The following is an 18,372-nucleotide window of genomic DNA, read 5'->3' on the forward strand; positions in this document are numbered from 1 at the left end:
AGAAAAAAAAAAAAAAACCCAGCGAGGAAAATTCTTCTTTATGATAGAGATCAGAAACCATAATCAAACTTTAATCTTTTTTTTTTTAGAAAACTTTCATCTCGATTGATTAGTCAGCTTTCTAAACCCTTTATTTGGTTTACTCGATCATGAATCCAATTTAATAACAGGCTGAAACTAATTTGAGATCCAATAGCTGTTTGTTAGTTTTCCCTTTAATTAAAAATGATTTTCTTCTTAAAGGAGACCCACGCGTCTGCTTTTCTATTTCATTTCTCTAAAAAGGGAGCTTATATAATTTCCATACACAACCTACCTGCCTGCAAGAGCGCTCTCCAAGCATATCGGATGGTGGCAAGCTGTAGCGTTCAAGGTTCTAGAAATGTCTGAAGCATGTTCTTCATAGGAAGAAGCATTGGTTAATACAGTGAGTCAGTTGGGTAAAGGCGGTTAAGAATACCCCTACTGCCCAGGCAGTGACAGTGTGTGCCTTTCACCCCAGGGCTCAGGTGGCGGAGGCAGGAGGATCTCTGCATGTCAGGCCAGCCTGGTCTACAAAGTTCCAGGATAGCCAGGGCCCCTCAGAGAAACCCTGCCTTTAAAAAGAATGTTTCCACTGTGGTGGTCCTTACCACCTTGTATTGTAAGTATCTATGAAACTGTGTGGTTAAAGACTACACTGTGGTGTCAGGTTCCAAAACCTGGCTTTGCCACTTCCTAGTTGTATGACCCTGAGGCAACTCACGCAGAAACTTTGTCTTTATTTCCTTATCTGAAAAAACGAGCAGGGTGACTGTCTGTACCTCGGTGTTGGCAGCATTAAATGAGATCGCTCACATCTCAATTGGGGAGTGCCTCATAAACAGAAATCCCTCAAGAGCTATTACTATTGTCACAATTGTGATGGGTCTTTTCGTTTCTTGCATAAGGTTAGGAACTCTATCTCCCTCGGCATGGTATAACTAAGTGGAAATCCTGGGATGGTTCAGGCTTACTCAACGCCTCAAATTTTTCCAATTTTACTTACCTTGTAGTAAGCAGCTGGCAGATAAGATCCCCACGTCTGGTTGATTTTCCCAGGTTACAGCTCAGCCGTGTGGCACGGTCTTTTCTATGATCTACCACCCGTGCAGAAGTCTACTTCTATGTGCCTGCCCCAACAGTAAGTTCCATTATGCAATAGCCACAGCCCCATGTGCTGAATGATGAGTGTGCATTGCACCCCATTTCCTATTTTAAAAAGCTATGTTCTTTTTGGTTCATGGGCAACACTCACACATTCACGACGCTTAAGGTTGGCCCTATAGGGGCGGGACATAGAGACTGTGTGGAACTAGGCAGTGACCATTCAGAGAGGATTTTCATTGATTGCCAGGTCTCATCAAAGTACAGAAAATCCTTGGCTGTGTACCCAGAGCTCTTGTTCAAACCAACTCATGTTCTGGAACCTTCTCAGATCCCCCTACCCCCCACTTTGAAAGCAGAATCCACTTACATGTTTCCCTCCACCAATATTTACTTTTTTTTTTTTTGGTTCTTTTTTTCGGAACTGGGGACCGAACCCAGGGCCTTGTGCTTCCTAGGTAAGCGCTCTACCACTGAGCTAAATCCCCAGCCCCCCAATATTTACTTTAAATTAGATCTTCAGAAAATCAATCTATTCTCCCCTTGACTGCTGTGATAAAAGTGAGGTATCTTTATGAACTTCCTAATGGAGCTGAAGGCTTTGCCAGCCTGAGGCTGTGACTATGAATTTCTAAATATTGATCAATGGAACAATTTGTAGAGCACTTTTCAGAACCCTTTGGCCTTAGTGTCTCTCACTCAGAACTTGTCCCCGAACCATACTTCCTCCGAGACTACCAACATTTCTGTGGTGTCTGAATTTGAAACCAGCATTCTTGACACACTGATTAGAACGTATTTGCTAAAAACAGAAGCTTACTGAGGTTGGAGAAATGGTTCGGCCGGGAAAGTGCTTGCCTTGCAAGCATTAAACCAGAAATTAATCCCAAGATCCCACACTTTAAAAGTTGGGTGCCAGGGGTTGGGGATTTAGCTCAGTGGTAGAGCGCTTGCCTAGTAAGCGAAAGGCCCTGGGTTCGGTCCCCAGCTCCAAAAAAAAGAAAAGAAAAAAAAAAGTTGGGTGCCATAGAATAGCGGTGTTTCGTGGGTTATCCTTGCAAATGGGTTCCATTGCCACCTGTGACCTTCACCAAGGTCCATGAGGAGGGGTCTCCACTGAGCGCCTCAGCTCTGAAGCATGGCAGACATCCCTTCCTGGGGCTTGCCCAGGTTGTTACCCATGACTACTATGGGTAACTTAAAACCATGAAGGAGCAACCGCACTGGAAGTCTGAGATCATGGCGCTAGCAAGACATGGCTCTGGTGAGGGTTCTTTTACCCATTTACAGATGTATATTGACGTGTGTCTGTTTTCATCTAGAGCCCATGGGCCAGATCCAGCCTGCCTCTTGCTTTGTATATCAAGTTTTCTATGCCTGCAGCCTCATCCAGTTACCTATACATTGTCTAAAGCTGCTTTGTGCCACATAGTATACTTGAATAGCTACAGAGGTGACCTAAGAGCACACGCTAAACATTTACTACCTGACTCTTTATAGAAAAAAAAATGTTAGCAACCTCACACAGCCAAGTCTACATCCACCATTCTCAAGTTCTGAGCCCTCTAGGTCCAATCTGCAGGTTCTGCAAGGAGCTGTCATAGATTAAGAGTTACTGAAATAAGGGATAGTTGCTTACGCTGATGGAGGGCTTCCCTTCCTCTCACACTGAGGCTAACCTCTGTGCTGTTGTTAAGAGTGCTTCAGGAGACATAGAGCAAAGCCCTTCCATGTAGCAAATGCATTTTATATCTCTAAAGCCAAATACATTCTCATTAAATCACTGTTTGAGGGGCTCTGTTGAGTGCCTAATGTACCAAGTAAAACTAGTAAAGGGCTAAAGAGCTCTGGGCTCATTGCTTTCCCCCTCTACACTTACACAGGCCCTCTAATTTGCACACACAATTTGACACAAGCTAAGTGTCATTCCGAACTGTTTGCTGGTAACATCATTTGCAATATTCTTTTACCCTAAACTAGGCAGTTACCACCTTGGGGTTCTAAATTATGCTCTTCTCTAAAAAAAAAATCATGAAATTAAATATTTGTGAGACATTGACAATCAGATCCCAATCTTTCTCATCTCACAGATGAATAAATTAAGGCCTAAACTGAACAAATAACCTGTCTTACGTCTCTTAAAGTGCTACCATACGTACATCAGTTCATTTAGAGCGTTTTGTCCAAAAGTTCCGTCTGCTCCATTTTAATCCCTACACATCTCGTAGGGAGAACAAATTTTGGTTTGAAGGTTTTGTGAGTGGGTTGTTGTCCCCCTCCCTCCACTGGAAATCCTGCCTGGCTACAGGAGGTGTAGGCATGCTGATGGAGCAGAGATTGAGGGAACAACCATCCAATGACTGGCCCAACTTGAGACCCATCCCATGGGAGAGAGCCAAGCCTGACACTATTAATGATACTCTGTTATACTTGCAGACAGGAGCCTAGCACAACTGACTCCTCAGAGGCTTCATCGAGCAGCTGATAGAAACAAATTCAGGGACCCACAGCCAAACATTAGGCAGAGCTCAAGCTTAGGGAATCATGTGGAAGAGTGGGGAAGGATTGGGAATCAGATGGGATAAGGGCACCACAAGAGACCTACAGAGCTAAATGACTTGGGCCCATGGGGGCTCACAGAGACTGAACCACTAACCAAAGAGCACACAGGGGTTGGACCTAGGCTCCCTACATATTTGTAGCAGATGTGCAGTTTTGTCTTCATGTGGGTTCCCTAAAATTGTTGGTCCCAATTGGAATAGGGACTGTCTCTGAATCTGTTGCCCGACTTTGGATACTCTTCTCCTAGCTGGACTGCCTTGTCTGGCCTCAATGAGAGAGGATGTGCATAGTCTTGATGTGCCAGGGCAGGTTGGTACTCATGGGGGCATCTTCCCCTTTTCTGAGGAAGAGGGGGAAGGGGTAATGGAAGGAGGTGCTTGGGACTGGGAGAAGAGGGAGGAGAGGAAGCAGGGGCTGAGATCTGGATGTAAATTGAATAAATAAATTAATGAAAAAGCAAGTTCTGTTTGACAAAGACTCAAAGAAGAATAAGAAATAGAAATTTAGAGGAAGTGGAAGGAAACAGGAAAGACAAGAAAGTTCTCTACTTTCTGACTTGAGATGGTTTGGGTAGAATGTTCCAGAAAACAATCTGAAGTTTGTGTTTTCACTCAGCACTCTGCAGATCACCAGCCTCAAAGACATGATTAAAAAACAATCAACCAGCAGTTAATAAAGTTTGGGGAAAAGCTTCATACCAGTGGCCCCTCTCTGAGAACCACACAGACAGCAGCAAGGGAGCTCAGAGCAGTTCAGGGGAACACACACTGGTTTACACAGAGATGCCCAAACACTGGGCAAGAAGACGCTAGGCAACTTCCTCCAGAAGGCGCCTAGTAGCCTTCTGAGGCCAGAAACAAGTGTTCCTCAGAAATCACCTCAGGAGATGTTTCTGCCCAGCCCCAGCAAATTTTACCTAACAATATTTCCTCCAAAGGGTTTATCATGCTTCCATGACTCTTCCTGCCACTGTGTGCCACAAATCACCAAGCTCCTGAAAAGAATCACCAAGCTCCTGGTCCTTCCTCTCATGGTGAGTTACTGACCTCTCAGGTAGAGCATGAAAACTCGAGATTGCCCAGGAGTCCATTCTTGCCCACAGCACTTCCCTTAAGGATGGCAAGTGCAAGAGGAAGGCTGGTAACATTAGCGTGGTTGTGACCATCGCCAGCACAAAGCCATGACCTCATAGGGAATTCCTTCCCTTTGATGTTGATTTATTTGGAGGAGAGAGAAATACACAGTAACATTTTAAAGGGTTTGAGTCCTTGGGAGCTCTTAAAGATGGTGCATCTTCAGATATAAGCGCAGACCTCGCCATCATCAAGAAAGCTTCTCTTCGAAATAGACGGAAGCCATTGCAAAGCCATAACTGATCAAAATGCCGAGTTGTAGAGCTCAATTCTGATGGCTAAACTACAAAACACTGTGCGGAGGAGGAGATGCAAAGACTGTAAAATGCAGAAGCTCGGGGAGTTTGCTGTAAGACTGTGTCTTCCTGGAATCTCAGGAGCTGTATGGATAATGTCTCAGCCACATGACTGCCCAAACATGAGCTGAGCAAGGACAACAGAAGACACGCCAAAACAAACAGGGAGGAGCCAACAAGGCCTGGGCCCTACACAAAGAACGTCACCAGCAAAGGAATGCTGAGAGTGGAGGAAACCGTCTTCTTCAGGGAAGATCACACCAATTGATTATCAATACCATATGGGCAGCCCTGAAAATGTATATGCAAAGAACATTATATAGATTGAGCAGGTTTAGGAGTATGTATATGTATATGTGTATGTGTATGTGTTGTTTAAGATGTATGTGATTGATGTATATGATGTATATGAAGTATATGACGTATATGCGTATGTATATAAATATGTATATGAATATGTACATGACTTTGTATATGAATATGAATGTGATTATTAATATGCATGTGTATATATATGATGTATGTGGCAATATGATATGTATATGAATATGTAAATGAATATGTGAATGGGTATGTGAATGTGTATGTGAATATGTATCTGAATATGTATGTATATGTATATCTGTATATGTATATGATATATATGAATACGCATATATACATGTAACAACAATTAATGAAAAAAAGAGGTCATGAATTTGATAAATAACAAGGAAGGTGTATGAGAGAATTTGGAGAGAGGGAAGGGAAAGAGGAAACAATGTAATTATATTATTATCATAAAAAAATATAGGAAGGGGGTAGAGATTTGAACACCCAGAAGTGCAGACCATCCTGAGACTGCAGGATAGACTGCCACTTCTGCCCACCTTTGCCCACATCCCTGGCCCAAGAGGAAACTGCATAGTGCCTCTGGATACAGGAATACAGAAGTCATCCGCAGGTACCTACAGTTCTGGTCTGCGCCCAGAACTGAACTGAACTGGTCAAACAGCTTCCTGCACCCAAATCCCATGTGATAGAGAGCTGGACCCTCAGAAGTGCAGACACTCCTGAGAAATCAGAGGAGACTACTCTCTGCCCACATTACTGACCCAAGAGGAAATCGCCTAGTGCCATTGGTACCCCCTGGGCACAAGGACCTAGGGGCGAACAGAGGCAGGACCTTTCGGGTTCCTGCCTACACCGAGAGACCTGAAAGGCAGTCACCAGGAGCACCTACACACCTGAGAGCAGAGCACTCTGTTCCCAGAACCAGCTGAAAGAAGACAGGAAAACAGTTCTACAGGAGCTGACACACAGGCCTACAGCAGGGTCAAGCCACTGTCAGAAACGGCAAGACAAGCTAACACCAGAGACAACCTGATGGTGAGAGGCAAGCACAGGAACCTAAGCAACAGTAAGACTATTTGGTATCAGTGGAGCCCATTTTTCCCACCACCTTCCAATTGGCTTATTAAAAATCTGAAGGCCTACTTACCTAGGAAGCGCAAGGCCCTGGGTTCGGTCCCCAGCTCAGAAAAAAAGAACCAAAAAAAAAAAAAAATCTGAAGGCCTTTATCAAAGGTAGAAAGAAAGAAGATGGGACTTCAGGGAAGAGATGGGAATTCTGGAAGAGAGTCAGGCACGGGAGAAGTCTCCAAATGACACAGAGGAAACAGTAAGTGCTGGGACTAGAGACAGAGAGGTAACAGGCCACATGGCATGACATATGCCAGACCGGTATTGTGGGGTTAGAATTAGTGAGAATCTGCCCAGCTATAGTGCCAAAGCTTATAATAAATATAAAAGGTTCAGAGATGGTGGCTTCAAAGACAGCCTCGTTTTAGGGTATGGTGAGTTCTAGCTGTGTGAATGTTAAGGGTGAAGAGAAGGGTAATTTGAGCCAAGGCACTGAAGGCTAACCTGATATCCATCCCAAACCATTAATATCAAAAATTAATGTTATGCCCAAGTTGCAGCACTCAAAGACCACCGAGGAGCCAATTCTGATGCAAACACATAAGGGTCTTTATTACAAGCTCACAGATAAGGTCTCTCGCTGTCACCATCGTAGCAGGTCAGAAGTGAGAGCCTCAAGTCTAGGAGTACGGGGTATTTACTGTGGTTACAGCAAGCTTGGGAAATTTCCATATGGGTCAGCAAGTTAATCTTTTAAAAACTGCCTTTCTGGCATAATCCACAGGAAACAGTTGAGCAACTAACACATGCAGGTCAGCAAATCTCAGCTGTGGCTAACTGTACATATTCTGAAACTATTACAACAAAGCACTGCAGGGTCAGGGCTCAAACAGCAGAATCCAGTCACTGGGTTCTTGCTACAAGAAGTCCAAACTCTAGGTGGTGGACTTGGTTCCCTCATAGCTTTGAGAAAGACTCTGTTGCAAACGTTGCCCTTAATCTATAGCCTCAGGCATTGCTTGTCTTTGCCTATAATGGTTTCATTGTGTCTTTGGGTCTCTGGGTCTTTCCTCTCTGGGCACCTGCTCTTCCACATAATAAAGGCAGAGTCATCTTGGATCAGGGCCCACACCAATGACCTAGTCTTAACTTGAGAATGTCCAAAGGTGTTATTCCTGGGAATGGGAGTCTCCACATCTCTGGGAGACACTGTTTATCCCACAACATATTGGAATGATCCGGGAGCCTGTCCTGCAGCACATCACGTCTGAGGAGCCACAGGAAGTGGAGATGAAACAAGAACCACAGGCAATGTTAGGCAGAGTCAGCTCCTTGTTTGGGACCCTGAGAAATGACTGCATCTTCTAGCTTGAACTCCATTCTCCTCTTAGGAAACTAAGAACAGTTGGTATGCATCTCGAGGGCCCCACCTCCACCGCTATCCTTACCAGGTCTAAACAATCCTTCAGTGTAAGCAGGAACTCCCATTGCCCTGGTCGGGGTTATTATTGCTATGATGAGACACCATGACCAAAGAAACTTGGGGAGGAAAGGGTTTACTCAACTTATGCTTCCACATCCCTGTTCGTCATCAAAGGAAGTCAAGAGAGGAACTCAAGTAGGGCAGGGACTGGGGTCAGAAGCTGATGGAGGGGTGCTGCCTTCTGTCTTGTTCCCCATGACTTTGTTCAATCTCCCCAGGAATAGCACTACTCACAATGGGCTGGACCCTCCCACACCCATTACTAATCAAGAAATATCCTACTGAATCTTATGGAGGCATTTCCTCAACTGTGGATCCCTCCTTTCAGATAACTCTACATTGTGTCAGGTTGACATAATCCATGCAGCACACCCAGACACTACAACATTACCTCAGACTCTGTCATTGTCCTGTGTAATCTCCCCAAGTGTGACCCCTGCTGCCCACCTGGCTTCTTTACTGCCACGTTCTTCTACAAGTCCCATGTGCTTAGGTCTAAACAAAAATGACTCTATACACCACTTTTTTAAGTCCAACTTTCTAATCCTCTGCTTCTGAGATTCTTTCAAAATGATTGTTTTCTCAGTCAATTAAAATTCCAAAAGAGCTTCCTACCTAAAACAAAGCCCAGAGTAGCACATAGTCTATCTAAACTTCCCTAGACAAGTTCATTCTAAGAATACATCCAAGAGAAATAAATAAATGCATATATCCACCAGAGGATATGTAGGAGAATGCTCTTAAACATAGTAGCCAAAATCTATAAACAAATGTCCATCAACAGATAAACAAGCTGAAGTATATTGTGATGGTTTGTATATGGTTGGCCCAGGGAGTGGCACTATTAAGATGTGTGGCCTTGCAGGTGTGGCTTTGTTGGATAAGTGTGTCACTTTGGGTGTGGGTGGACATGGGCTTTAAGACCCTAGTCCTAGCTACCTGGAATTCAGTCTTCTCCTAGCTGCCTTCAGAACAAGAAGTGGAACTCTCAGCTCCTCCAGCCCCACATCAGCCTAGACACTGCCATGCTCCTGCCTTGATGATAATGGACTGAACCTGTAAGCCAACCCCAATTAAATGTTGTCCTTATAAGAGATGCCTTGGTCATGGTGTCTGTTCACAGCAGTAAAACCCTAAGACATATATTAATATAGTAAAACACTAAACATTGTTATTTAATTACCTATAGACACAATAGGATAACTATGTCCCATGAAGAAAGTCCATTCCACAGTAAAACCTATGCAATTACATTCATCTAACATTCGAGATCATCAATGAGAAACACTAGAAGAACTGTTGCCTCTGGAAATGGATGGAGAATAATGGGATAGACACTGATGGTAAAGAAGCAAAATGAACATTTTCAAGGTGATCAAATGTTTCACAAACTCTTTTGCCTCTTGTAAAAGGTGACAGCTATGTAAATATGCACTTACATCTAAATGCTTCTGTTTATATACTTAAGACTGGCTGGCTTTCTGTTCTTTATGTATGGTACTCTTCAACAAATATTTTTTAATGGAGAAAGAAGATCAGGGGAGGGGCTTAGATTATTTTAGGGATACTAATAGTTGGATTAAGACATCCTAGATTTGCAACACTAATATTCTTTACTAATCATTTTATCACTCAGTGCACCTCATCACAACTTCAAATGACCTCCATTTTTTTGTCTGCACCTAAAGAATTAGTGTGCATTAGTACCTCAGTCAAAAATAAAAAACTTTTCGCTATGTGTACTTTAAATCTGCACTCTAATCCAAGGGTCCAAAGAGCTGTTGACATACCCTAGAGCTGTTTGTCCTGAAAAGAGTGTTGGTTGAGACTTCATGGCCATCCTCATGTCACCAGACTATGAAGATGAAGCAGAGTTGTCATTGATGACCAAGGTAACATGGTTTTAAATGGCACAGGAGAAGGGTAGAGATGAGTTCTCCTGTTCCACTTCAATGCTTTTTCTCTCTCTACTGATATCAACGGCTTGTGGTATAACATGTTATCTTCTCAGAAAGAGACTGAATGTCTCAGGAAAAAAATCAGATAAATTTGGGGCTTGATTAAATCAGTCTACTCCCTAACAACAAGGTAACTCTTCCAAACCTACAGTACATAGATTTTTGTCATTGTTGTTTTCTCATTCGTGTTGAACAAAACCAAAACATTGATGCTTTTGCAAAAGAGAAAGTGATTTTCTTTTTCTCGGAATGGCTGCTATCGTGGCTTCTCAATTTGAAGTAGAATCCATTCAACTGCTAAAGAAGAAAATTGATTTAATTAAGGCATGAAAATATCAGCATAATTGTGAGCGTCAAATGATAACAGTAGCAAGCAGAAGTATGATTACATTGAAAGAAGAAAGGGTCCATTTAGGAGCTCCAAGTAGCTTAGTGTTGAGTCTGAGGACGATACTGATAGAGCATGCTAGTGTTCACAACTCTCCTCAGAGATCGTCACCACTATGCGTGCTGCAGTATTAGGGATCAGAACTGTCTCATTACTTAATTACATGTATTTATTTATCTTTGGAAGGATACACACAGAACACAGAACACGGAGAGCATGAGAAAGTCAGAGGACCACTCTCTGCCATCAGTTCTCTCCTACCTTTGATCTTAATTACCAAACCCATAACATCTTCCTTGGGGACAAGAACCTTAACCCACTGAGCCAACTCTCTAGCTCTTATCTTCCCATGTAAACCCCCAAGATGAACAAGTATGTTTTGTATTAGTCTGCTTTTCATCAGTATTGGGAGAAAAAAAAACTAAGAAATTCAACTTAAAGGAGGAAAATAAGATTTGTTTCAGCTAAAGTTTCTGGAGATTTCCATCTGTGTCCCCCCAGCTCCATTGTTTCTAGGGCTGTAGTGTAGGAAAACATTGACAAATTGGCTCATAGTTTTGAATGTTTGGACACCAGAGAGTGAAAGGATTAGGAGGTGTGGCCTTGTTAAAAGAAGTATGTCAGAGGAATTCAAAAGCCCAAGCCAGTCACAACATTTCCCTCTTCCTTCTGCCTGAGATCCAAATGTAAAACACTCAGCTATGTCTCCAGCAACATGCCTGCCAGTGTTCTGCCATGCTCCCTGCCATGACAAGAATGGACTAACGCCCTGAAACTGTAAGCCAGTCCCAGTGAAATGCTTTCTTTTATTAGAGTTGTTGTGGTCATGGTATCTCTTCATAGCAATAGAACACTGCTGTGAGGGTCCTGACCTTACTGTTTGTGGACAGAATGTGGACTCTGGGACTTTGGATTAGAAAAGCAGTTAAATGTGTTAAGTGGGGTTTATGGGCTACACTAGTATGAATATAGACAACAGTTGTACTGGGGACAATATAGATTAATATGGTCCAGTTCAAGAGGTTTGAGAGGAGAAAAACATTAATAAGTGGCCTAGAGACCCCTTTTGAGATATTTTGGTGAAGAATGTGGCTGCCTTTTGCCTAGTCCAAAAAAAAAATCTGCCCAAGGCTAAATTGGAGAGGTTTGGATTAATAGTATTGGTAGAGGAGATTTCAAGACAGCCTAGTCTTGACTGAGTCATGTAGTTATTAGTTGCTACTCTTACACAGATCTATAATAAAAAGGAACATCAGGAAGTGTGTAATGAGGGATAAGTATGTTTAAAATAAATTCTATACAGATATGAAATTCTCAAAGAATAAACAAAATATTATAGCATTAAAAATTGTGATCATTAGGATATGGCTAGTGACTTTATAAGAGACATTGGGTCCAATTTTACCTACTATTATGAAAGTACACAGAAGTGACCATTTATGAAGAGCAAGCTCTTCTTAGACATCAAATCCATTGACACTTCCATCTTGGGCTTCATAGCATCCAGAACTGTCAGAAAAACAAAATCAGTTGTTTTTCAATTCCTTTACCAAACATCTTATTTAAGTAGCATAAAGTGAATAGGCCACATCATGAAAGGGACAGAGTTTTGTCATTATTGGAATAGCCACTTACTGACAATGTAGATTTGCTCTTCCTAACCCAATTCTTCCAAAACTACCTTCCAGGCCATATAAACCCCCTATCCAGGACCATGAAATTCTAAACAGCATTGCTTATAATCAAGGAACTCACTCAGAGTCAAAAAGCATAGGCCAAATCTCATGAAATTCCCTGTTTGCCATGTTCCCACCATCCAGAATAAGCTAATTTTATTTTTTAAAAAGTGGTCTTCTGGAGTAAAGCTGAAATACAAGCTCCATGACAGTAGAGAGAGCTTGGAGAATCTCCTCAGAATGCTGTACATTCTCTGAAATAGTGTCTAACATGATGCTTTTTCTCCAATAATTGGAAATCATGGGACCACATCAAGGACTGAAAACTGAAAATGCAACATCCATTTATTAGGCCTGCTGAACTTCTGTGGTGGTTTGAATAAAACCAGTCATCACAGACTCATATTTTTTTAAAACCTTGGTCCCCAGTTGTTGGAACTGTTTAGGAAGGATCAGGAGATGTGTCACTGTGGGTGGGCTTGAGGTATCAAAAGATTTGTGGCATCCCGAATAGACTACTGCTTGAACTCCTATGTGAGTTCTTAGCTGTTCTGCCATTATACCATTGTTTCACTATCATAGACTCTAACTCTCTGAAACCATAAGCCAAATTAAAAGCTTTCTTTTGTAAGTCCTAGTTGTGTTTTATCACAGCAATATAAAAGTAACTAATCCACTTTCCCACTACATTTTGTTTTCTGTTCTTACAAACTTATGCTCTACTTGCCTAGTGGTCTTAGTTTCAGAGGAAGAATTATAATTTCCCAGTAGAAGACACAACAATGATTCCATTGAACTAGAAGTTAAGACTGTCACCAGATCACAATGAATGACACTTTTCTCTGTATTAGTTATCAAAGAGAGATCTCTTATGCTGGTGAGATGATTCATTCTGACTACAAAAACAGGAGTCCTCCCTATAGTGGAGACAAGGGAAAGTATTTTTAATACACCAAAGAAAATATCAGACTCAAAAAGAAACATAGGACATTGTTCCTTCAGATGCAGAATGTAGCTTTAAATGTGTCTGTGGGACATGACAGTAGAAGGAATTCAATGGGAGAGGTAAGGAAGAGAGTGTGCTTGAAAGTATTCTGATTTATTTCTCTGGAGCTGTGATAAAACACCATTACCAAAAGCAACTTGAGGAGGAAAGGGTTTACTTGGATTACAGTTTACAGTCTATTGTCAAAGGAAGCTAAAACAGGAACTCAGAGCAGGAACCTGAAGACAGGAACTGAAGCAGAGACCATGGAGAAGCACAACTTACTATCATGGTTTATTCAACTTGCTTTTTTATACAGCCCTGTCTGTATAAAAGGGTTTTACTGCTGTGAACAGAAACCATGACCAAGGAAACTCTTATAAGAACAACATTTAATTAGGGCCGGCTTACAGGTTCAGAGATTCAGTTCATTATTATCAAGGCACGAACATGGCAGCATCCAGGCAGACATGGTACAGGAGGAGCTGAGAGTTCTACATCTGAAGGCTGCTAATACTGACTTCCTGGCAACTAGGATGAGGGTCCTAGCCCACACCCACAATGACATATCTACTTCAACAAGGCCACACCTCCAAACAGTGCCACTCCCCAGGTCAAGCATATTCAAACCATGACAAACCCAGAACTACCTTCCCAGGATTTTGGCCCTGCCCCCAGTGGGCTGAGTGTTCCCAGGGCTTCCCCCCTCTGCCCCCGCCACCCCAGTGGGTTGAGCCTTCCCACATTAGTCATTTATCAAAAAGTTAGCCCACAAATAACCAACCACTTTCTGTTTTGGTTTAGGGCCAATTCACTACCTGGAATCCATGCTTGACACTGCTCAGATAACCAAAAACCTAAGACTAGATAGACCATGGGTCTAGGGGAAAACTAAATATCATTGTTCTGCTAATTAAGCATAGCAATAAAATGATTCCTAATGACATTCTGCTGTACCCATAGATCAATGTGTCACTCAACCCACATCAGAGAAGCTTCTTGCAATAGGTTGAAATTTACACATCGACTCACAACTGGACAATGTGCAGAGAATAAGAGACCTTAAAACACTAAGTCCTAGACCGGATATCTTCATCAAACCCCTGCCATTGGGGCAGGGAAGCTATGTGGAAGAGGAGGCAAAACATTATAAGAGCCAGTGTTATGCCTTTTCACAGGAACCCCAGGAGACCACCAGGAATTTTGAGTTCAACACAAGAACAAAGAGAGTCTTTATTATACGAGTCTGATGGGGATCCCGCAATCCTTCCCTGCTCCACAGATTAGGAATGCAATGCTCAAGTCCAGGGGCTTGAGATATATATACATAGGATTATGGGTAAACTGGCATTCTCAAGCTTTGGTGTTACATGATTGGGGAGGGGGTAAAGGAGTATCATACTTCAAACCTGTGGGGCAGAATCGAGCAACTGGAAAAAGACCTTTCTGACCTGGGAAGAAGCAATTCCTTCTATTATCAAAAGCTAGTGTATTTTACCAACTGGTCACAGCTGTCTGGGAACACTTAATTGCTTCTTTCCCATAGTCCAAGAGTGGGCTTTTACCACTTCAAGGATATTGGCTCCTGCCTCCTTCAGCTGGGAAAATGCTGGTTGTTAATCAGGAGAGAGAAGGCAAGTTTGGGTGCTGTGAAGGCTAGGGTAGGCTGCCTTTCATCTCCTCCCAAGGCCAGCATCTAGGGGAGGGAGGGGTACTGGAGGGGGAGGGGGTGCTGGTAGCTTTAGCTCAGCTCAAGAACAAAGGAGTGCAAGCTAAGGACTAATGCAGAGATGGGGCAGGATATCGCATGTCTCTTCACCAAAAGGAATGGATAACTAAGGAAACAGTATCTTCCAGATACAACAGGACTGATGCACATGAGACCGAGGAAGTGTGCACAGGGCCTGCACAGGATCAAGCCAGACAGGTTCTCAGAGCTGAGGATGAGACGTCCCCACCCCTACCTAACGTTATCATCTGCTTACAAAGGGAAAAATTAGTTTTCTTTAATTGAGTGTCACTGAGTATATTAGCCACACTTAAGGCCCCATGCCCAATAGTAGGTGGCCAACACAAAACAAACTCAACGGTACTTTTGTGTATTTCTTTTGTCTCATATTTTTCTTTGGGCACTTTCTGTCTTATTGATCTTATGGTTGCGTATTATGGTTTCCAATTTTCTTCTATGAGTTTTGTGTGTGTGTGTGAGTGTGTGTGTGTGTGTGTGTGTGTGTGTGTGTGTGTGTGTGTGTGTGTGTGTGTGTTTTTCTTGGGTTTCTTTTTCTGTTTTTTGAAAATTTGACTTATTTGACTGTTGTCTTGTTTGTGTTTTAAAGGAGAGAAAGAAAGAGCGTGGACTTGGGTGGATGAGAAAGTGGGCAAGAGATGGGAGGATATGGGGAAGGGGAAATCATGATCAAAATATATTGTATGCAAAGGGTTTTTTTCTTCATTATAACATTTTTTTAATTACCCCACAGATATGCCCAAGCCCACTCTGATGGTAGCAATTCTTCAGCTGAGACTCTCTCTTTCCAGCAACCCTAGTTTGTATGAAGCTGACAAAAACTAGCCGGTACAGGGTAAACAAATGTCACATGTTTTCTCTCAAATGCTGAAGAAAGGAAGAGAGAAACATAGAGTGACGGACAAGAGAGACAGAGAATCAGAGAAAAGGTGATTTGGAGGAGGAAGAAGGTAGACAGTGGGAGGGAGAAGGAGACAAGAGTGGTGGGATCAGGGATTTAGATCAATAGTAGAATGCTTGCCTTACAAGCACAATGTTTGGCCCCAACAGCTATAAAAAAAAAGAAGAGAACTTGCATTACTTCATTGTAGTGGTGTTTTTCTTGATATATGAAGTTATTATGAGTGCCCAGACTATAGTTGAAGAGAATGTGCTTGATTAATTATCTGTTATAGTAAAATAGAGATTTCTGTCTTTAAAATAGAGCTATTCATTATTGTCAAGCTCCGTGTGATGTCCTCCATTTCCTGAATGTCAAAGTCAAGGCCCATGATTTCTAACTAGTATTTGACATTCGAAATATGGTTTTTCACCCTAGTCTTCTTAAATAAGCCAATATGAATATCTACCAACACAGTATGCTGTGGAGATTTTTAACCCCAATCTGGGGTTTCTACCCCATTTTAACCATTCAGTTCCTGGATAAAAGACTCACACGACCTTGTATTTTCAATAAGCTTTAAACTACACAAGAGCTGAGCTGATATCTACCCTCTATGCTATTAGAATCTACTTCCTATCAATGACCCTGCTCTTAACCCCAATTGGTCAGCCCTCAGGGCCATGTTTCATGACTTACCTAACCGACTTCTCTTTCCTCCTTCACCTTCTTCTCCCTCAGGGTTTTCCTCCAACCTCCAGCCCAGGAATCCTAAAACCTGCCTATGTATCTTCTGCCCAGCTATTGGCTGACAGCATCTTTATTTACCAATCAGAAATAATTTGAGGACAGGGTCACATAGTGTCCCTGCAGAGGGAGCCCTCACTTAACATTACAATACACAGCAAAAGACCAAATCTCAACACAGTCAACCGAGGGAGAAAACTATCAAATCAGGGTTCTAACGAGCTCCTTTCATCGGGGCCAGTTAACTGAATTCTCCTGGAACTGAGCGCACAATCCACCACTCTATTTCTCGCTAGCAATGAACTAGACCAGTACCCGTGCAGCCTAGCATCCTGCCTCCCCCACAGCAGTATTTTCTCACAAGAAAAACGTTATCTCACCAATCGGGAAAGCACCCCACACTCGTGCAGGACCTCAGCAACCGTCTGATCAGGGTTCGCATCAGTGCCTCTGTGTGAGCCAGACTCACCTGTTCTACAGATGGGAGGCAGGTGGCCGTAGGGCAGAGGAAGTCTATGACCTTCAGATGAATGGCAGCAAGGTGACCTAAGACTGTCATCTCCGGTGAATAAGAAATTAAATTAATACCTGTTCTCCAATGGATAGAAAGTTTATCACCATGTTGACTACCCTCCCTCTCTTCAGGGTATCTGAGATGAAAGCGTCTTCACTGAAGCGTTTTGCTGGAGTTTCATGAGTTAGCACTTTCCAAGAAAATAATTTGTGAAACTGTTGAGGTGATCTTTTTGTCTAAGCACAAACCTCCACAAAATTAGCCACCTTAATTAAGAGGACTATTGAAGGAAAGTTTCAATTTACTAATAAATTTGCAAATCCCAGAAGTTTGGGATTAAGAGCTCATTTGCATATGAAAATAATACACACACACACACACACACACACACACACACACACGAGCATGCACACACTTCATTCTGTAAACATGCAAAGGGCTGACTGTAATATTGAAGATTTGGGAGTTCAGAGTGAGTTTACTCTGGTGCAATGAGTTTTTATTCTAGGGTGGGAAAAGATGATTTATACAAACAAAAATAGTAACAATCATGATAACAGTAAGTTCATGTGCACTATGAATTGGCAGGTAGTAATACTGTATCATTTATATTGGAGAAGGGGTTAAAGTTTGGTCCATGAGCCACTAAATACCTAGTTTCCTAGAAGATACTTAAAACGCACATCCTGAGCCCTCTCTAGACCTGGACACAGAGCTCTGTGGATTTTTGCAGAACACTAGCCTAAGTGAGGTAGAGGGAAGCCAGTATGATCAAAAAAGAGTTAGGAAAGGCGTGATTAATGAACAGGAAAATTGCACATCAAGTAGTCCAGGCAGAATTCTGCATTCCATGGGGTTGGGGATTTAGCTCAGTGGTAGAGCACTTGCCTAGGAAGCACAAGGCCCTGGGTTCAGTCCCCAGCTCCAAAAAAAAAAAAGAACCAAAAAAAAAAAATTCTGCATTCCAGAGCAAGGCATCAGGACCTCCAAAACATACCCATTCCTATAAAAGCAACGAGAATACTAGGTTGTTTTGTTTTTGTTTTTAGGTCAAACTGTTGCGGTATATTTAAAAAGGGCATAACTGGTTCCTTCACATCACTGCTCCACGCTGGGCCCCTGATACTCTCGGACCCGGGCGATCACTCCCTGGCATTGGTTCTGGCACCCTAGGGCCATATAGAGCTAACCTAATTTATCTCAGCGGCATCTGGCTTCAGTGGCACCACCCCACATTAGCCTAGCTATCTTTTAGTCCCAGCAGTTTCTCTGTCACCCTGGCCAGCCCTGACCAGCCAGGAACACTCCAGTCCCAGCTACCAATAACATCAAGACTCGACAAACTGTAACCCAACAATCAGATTTATGTGTTAAATTCTCAATCTCCAATACTGCCACACAATAAACTTACAACCAATTGATAAGGATATAAACTGCCCACCTAGATAAGATAAATTTGCCTACAGAAATCCATCCC

General features: G+C 42.5%; 1 non-coding gene across 1 annotated transcript; it reads left to right on the forward strand.

The window, feature by feature from the left end:
- Window positions 1-2,047: 2,047 nt before the first annotated feature.
- Window positions 2,048-2,120, forward strand: Trnat-agu22 (transfer RNA threonine (anticodon AGU) 22). Its single transcript has one exon. It is a non-coding gene; the product is annotated as a tRNA-Thr (tRNA).
- Window positions 2,121-18,372: the final 16,252 nt, after the last annotated feature.

The sequence above is a fragment of the Rattus norvegicus genome, chromosome 7 (genome assembly GCF_036323735.1).
Source record: "Rattus norvegicus strain BN/NHsdMcwi chromosome 7, GRCr8, whole genome shotgun sequence".
NCBI classification, from domain to species: Eukaryota; Metazoa; Chordata; class Mammalia; order Rodentia; family Muridae; genus Rattus; species Rattus norvegicus.